The sequence below is a fragment of the Triticum urartu genome, chromosome 5A (assembly GCF_056163025.1).
Source record: "Triticum urartu cultivar PI428250 chromosome 5A, HENAU_Tu73, whole genome shotgun sequence".
Taxonomy (NCBI): Eukaryota; Viridiplantae; Streptophyta; class Magnoliopsida; order Poales; family Poaceae; genus Triticum; species Triticum urartu.
In genome coordinates this window covers 640880971-640886970 of record NC_141877.1, presented here as the reverse complement: position 1 = coordinate 640886970, position 6000 = coordinate 640880971, and positions in this window count along the sequence as shown.

Here is a 6000-nt window from a genome sequence, read left to right as displayed (position 1 = left end):
TTTCCCACGTATGGAAGAGGACGCAGCGGCTCTAGCAGCCGCAAACTAGGCGGCCTCACCAACCAGAAAAATGGCAGGTCGTCAAGACCATGGACACGGTCAAATGAATCCGGCGTTCCATCATATATACATGAGATTGGTTTGATGATCAAACCCTCATAAACGATACCAGGGGCTTCCCGCGTGTAATCAGGGCCAGCCCGGCTCAACTTGGCTTCTCTTGAATTTTGATAGTTCATTGACAATAACCAATTCTTTTTTTTTGGCACGGCAACTTTCACTTAAGTTCTTTCCTTTTGTAGATGACAATCGTGCTACACCCGTCCAGGACACGGCACAACAGAGACACAGGCGCAGACGTGCAGCAGGGACCCGCCCAAAGTTTTCTTTTTAGATTAAGACCCTGCGTAAACCTTTTTTACTGTCTCTTGTTGCTCACATCCTCCGGATACTTCACACAACCGAGAAGGATTCTGGCGTTATTGGCATGTGGCCACGTCAGGATTTTGCACATACCTGGACACATGGGGTTTCTTATTAAGGGCGTTGTTTAGCCCGATATATGTTATAAAGACTGAACACCTTAGGGAGTGTTCGGCGTCGCGAGTTTGGCCCTATATGCATCAGCTTTGAATCATGTCTTTGGTCACATGTTGGGTTTGCCCGGCTCCCACGTTTTGGTACCTTACGTTCTGTTATATCGGCTAAGGTAGCACTGGGAGAACTACTGTGATTTTGCCCTGGTTCATCCGGATGAGCAGCTCAGTAGAGAAATCCGAAAACTGAGTGTCATGATATAGCGAGAGACTGGTCAACCACTCGATGACTCATCGGAATCTTCGGGATTCCTACGCATTAACGAAGGGCCGTTTCCCAGTCATGTACGTATGCGCCCGTATTCGGACGAGCGCAGAAGTACCAGGGGCTATATAGTAGCCCCACCGTCAAACTCCTATGGCTAAGTGAAAGTGTTAAAGCAATATAGTCCGATTGCCTCGTTCGCTGCACTATCACCTCCTTAACGGACCAAGACGTTGGATCAAGTGTGGATATGCATTTTCTGCGAACACCCCCGCATTATATGCGTGGGGGCGGAAGCCGATGACTGCAAACTTTCAGGTTATATACATATATACATAAACGGCCGCACAGGAGGCATCATAGTACTTTCAGGCAAAAGTATAAATACAGCCTTGAATTCAGTAAAACATTGTTTTTACAATGGGAATACATGTCACTAGAACATACTCCCTCCGTTCCAAATTACTCGTCGTGGTTTTAGTTCAAATTTGAACTAAAACCATGATGAGTAATTTGGAACGGAGGGAGTAATATTCTTCGAGCACTGAGCCTCTATCAAACAAGCGCCTTCAAGAACTTCTTCAAAGTAGTGCTCGGCAGCCACTCGGCCTACGGTCGAACCCTGTGTCGCAACAGTGGTGGCCTCCATCTCCGCCCAGTATGTCTTGACATGGGCAAGGGCCATCCACGCACCCTCTATGCATGCCGATCTCTTTACAGTGTCGATGTGTGGCACAGCACCAAGGAATTGTTGCACCAAACTAAAGTAGCTATTCGGCCTTGGCCCTCCCGGCCATAGGTGATCCACAACGGACCTCATGGCAAGTCCGGACAACCTATGGAGCTCGGCCCACTTGGCCAATCGCTCATTCAACAGCAGCAGACGGACTGGAGCGTGAAACTGTGACCAGAACAGCTTTTCCACTTCGGGACCTTTCTGATCCTTGAAGTACTCGGCTGCATCAGCAGCACTTGCAGGCAAATCCATGTAGGCGTCTGCAGAACTCCATAGCCGGTCCAGAGGAGCATACTTCGGATCTTCGAACTTAGTCCGCAACAAGAAGGGCTTCCCAAACACGATATTTGAAGCTTGATTCAGCTCCTCCTTCGTCGCTCTAATTTTGGAGCGGGCTTCCTTGGCAGCCACCAGGGCCTTCTCCAGGTCGGTCGCCTTCGCCCGGTTTTCTTCTTCAAGAAGCTGGTAACAGTCAGCGGCATCTTTTAACTCTACAGCCATCTTGGCTATTTTTTCCTTGCTCTCGCAATGCGCGGCCTGTTCGGCCCTTAACTCTTCGGCCACCTTTAGAGCGGCCGCATTGCTACTCCTTGCTTGCTCCTTGGCTCGGGCAAGCTCCGCCCGAAGGGTCTCCACGGTGGCGGCTCCATCTGCAGTCACAACATATTAAAGATACTGGCATCATGCTACTCTTATTATGTGACGATCACCAAAGAAATCACTCACCCTATGCCTCGTCAAGCCACTTGTTGACAAGCACGATATCGGCATCTGCCGCATCAAGTTGCCGCTTTAGCTTGGCAAACCCATTAGTCCGGCTAGCCACCGGAGCTTTAGCCACCTACACATAAAGGCGGTCTGGTTATTACCTGGGACTATGATTCTCTGTTTGCCGCCGTTTTTGACGACAACCAGAGTCTCAGGGGCTACTATCTGCATAGGTCATACCTAACGTATGTGGTACTGTTAAAAACATACATTATTGCACGTACCTCGAAGCCTTTTAGCAGACTCATAAAGGCTTCATGCAAACCGCTTTCAGCGGATGAAATCCTTTCAATTACTGTACCCATTAGCGTACGATGTGCTTCCAAGACGATCGCTTGCCCCAGAAGATCCTTCAGCGCGTCCGACCGCACACTGTACGGACCCTTGTTGTTGCTCTCCTTAGGAGTCGGATACTGGGGATTCCGGGTAGCCAAAGGGTTATCCTCCGGCCTTAGTGGATCCAGAGATACCCTTCGCGACGACACTTCAAGGTCACCCGCTTCATGAGGTGGGGTGTCTGGGGGAGGCGTTTCGCTCTCCATCATCTCCGGAAGAAGATCCCCCGAAGATGAACTCTATCGAGAAGGGCTACGATCCGGACTACAATTTATAAGCATCGGTTATTGCCTTCAGAAGTAAGGTAGGATGTTTCCACTATTAAGTACTTTTCGATTACTTACAGCTCGGTAGAGGGCTGATCCCCGCGCGGACATTGTGCGGCAAGAATACCCTCCGAGGCAGGACCCTCTGCCGGAGATTTCTTCTCCCGTTTGGAAACCTTAGTTTCCGGATCTTCACAGGTAGTCCTCTTCCTTCCCCGGGGAGAGAGAATGTCAGATTCTTCCCTTTGATTGTCCTCCCTCGCGGAGGTGCTCATTCCCCCGGCTGGAATAAGTAGCGAGTGAGGCCCGCTTTCGCCCTCTTTATTCGCCCCATCATCTTCCTTTGAGGGCACTGGATAAGGCTCCGGCTCGAGCATTGCCGGTGTCAAAACCGGCGGATCTCGGGTAGTGGGTCCCGAACTGTGCGTCTAGGCCGGATGGTAACAGGAGGCAGGGAACACGATGTTTTACCCAGGTTCGGGCCCTCTTGATGGAGGTAAAACCCTACGTCCTGCTTGATTAATATTGATGATATGGGTAATACAAGAGTAGATCTACCATGAGATCAAGGAGGCTAAACCCTAGAAGCTAGCCTATGGTATGATTGTTGTATATGGAGTTGATTGCCTACGGACTACAACCCTCCGGTTTATATAGACGCCGGATAGGGTTAGGGTTACATAGAGTCGGTTACAATGGTAGGAGATCTTGAATATCCGCAACGCCAAGCTTGCCTTCCACGCCAAGGAAAGTCCCATCCGGACACGGGACGAAGTCTTCAATCTTGTATCTTCATAGTCCAGGAGTCCGGCTGAAGGTATAGTCTGGCTACCCGAACACCCCCTAATCCAGGACTCCCTCAGTAGCCCCTGAACCAGGCTTCAATGACGACGAGTCCGGCGCGTAAATTGTCTTCGGCATTGCAAGGCGGGTTCCTCCTCCAAGTCCTTCATAGAAGATTGTAAACACCAAGAGTAGTGTCCGGCTCTGCAAAATAAGCTTCCACATATTGCCATAGAGAGAATAATATTAACACAAAACAAATCTGCTGACGTATTCCGCAGTGCGTCATCACACTACAGCCAAGTCCTTCACTTGAATCGTTTTCACTTTTCCACCTTAGCGTGTTTTGCGAGGCGGTTTCCTTGGCAAGTCTTGTCAAAGCAGAGATTGTGTACCCCCCTTTTACGGGATTCTCATCAATACGGACGTGGGTAACCCAACCGCGCCACTTATCACGGCTCTTGGGAGGCAAGCGAGTTTTACTAGGCAGGTGGGGACGCACAACCGCATCCGCCCATATAAGGGGACAAGGATCCACCTTTTTACCTACGCCTTCTTCCTCCTTTGCCTATCCATATCCGGCGCACCCGAGCTCCAGCGCCCAAGCCCGCACTTCCCACCTCAACCTTCTCCAGCAATGTCCGGAGCAGGAGGCAAGTGGATGGTATCCTCCGCCACGGAAGGCAAAGTCAAGAAGCTAAGGAAGGCCGGATACCTGTCCAAGGACATCGCGCACCGGCTTCCCAAAGAGGGGCAGCTTCTCCCCACCCCAAGGCCCCATGAGAGGGTAGTATTTCTCCTCCACTTCCTCCGCGGACTGGGTTTTCCACTCCACCCATTTGTCCGGGGGCTCATGTTCTACTACGGCCTGGATTTCCACGATCTGGCTCTGAACTTCATCCTCAACATCTTGGCGTTTATCGTCGTGTGTGAGGCTTTTCTCCGCGTCCGCCCTCATTTCGGCCTCTGGCTCAAGACCTTCAACGTCAAGCCCAAGGTGGTGCGCGGCAGCCAGGCGGAGTGCGGAGGCGCCATGGCGGGCAAGATGGCCAATGTCCTATGGTTCGAGGGCTCTTTCACGGAGACCCTAAAGGGATGGCAATCCGGGTGGTTTTATATCACTGAGCCGCGCGATCTGAAATGGACCGCAGCCCCCGAGTTCCGATCCGGACCCCCCCACGCGGCTTATGTCCTGGAAAGAGACGGGCCTGTCGTGGGGTGACGAAAAAGAGGTGACCGGATTTCAAACATGCATCCAGTCCCTGGTGAACAAGCCAGTCCGGCTTGTTAATGTAATCCAGGTTATGCTCGTCCGCCGGATCCTCCCATGCCAGCAACGGGATTTTAATCTGTGGGAGTTCGACTCGGCGCAGCATCAAACCCTCAGCAGGCTCTTCGACACGACGTATGAAGATGCCTGGAAGATGCTATTCAAGGGCGCCGAGGCTCCCGCATCCGCTTTCGAGGACCACGGATACAGCTCGCAGTGTCACGCTAGTGAGGTATGCCATCTACACCTTTTACAGGATGTTAAGCTTTTTTTCATAGTTTGACTCTATGCGGGATCTAAACTCCCTTACCTTTGAGAGGCTTGGCGGGCGATATCCGGACCGATTAACTGTCCGGCTCCGCTGCCCGAAGACCCAGCCCCAGCTCTACTAGCGAAGCTGCTGGTTCCGGCGCCTTATGTGGTGCCGGAGAAGAAGGTCAAGAAGAAGAAGACCACGGGGACTCGAAAGAGTGCCCGCAACGTGGTGGTGTCGGACTCGTCATCTGACGATTCCGAGACGCCCTCCTCCCACGAAAACGAGGAGGAGGAAGAAGAAAACTCTCCCCCCCAGCGGAGGGAGGAGAGAAGAGGAAGGCCGCCCCAACGGGGGAGGCCGAGGGGTCTAGGAAAAGGAAGGCCCCCCCGCCGGACTACGCCCCCAACGCTGAAGAGGGCAAAGAGGAGTGGCCAAACAGGGCCAAGCGTCCAGCGAAATCGTAAGTTCGGATATCAGAATAACTCATGATGTTCCTTTGTTGCACAGCTTTCCCTAATGTCGAATGTAATTATGCAGTCCGCCCCGGGCCGAATTCGACGAATCGTTGGGCAGCTCCCTGGACTCATCGGACGTGAACTCAGTTCCGCCCGCTATCTCCCCTCGCACTGCAGACGACGCCGAAGTGGCGTCGCGACAAGCTCTGGGGCAGGAGGAGGTGGTCCCGGAGGAGCCGCAAGGCAACCTCCCGGACTCCAGGGGTGAAGGGGATAAGGCTCCCTAGGGCTCTCAGTCCGGCTTTGTGCCGGACACCGCGCCGGAATCT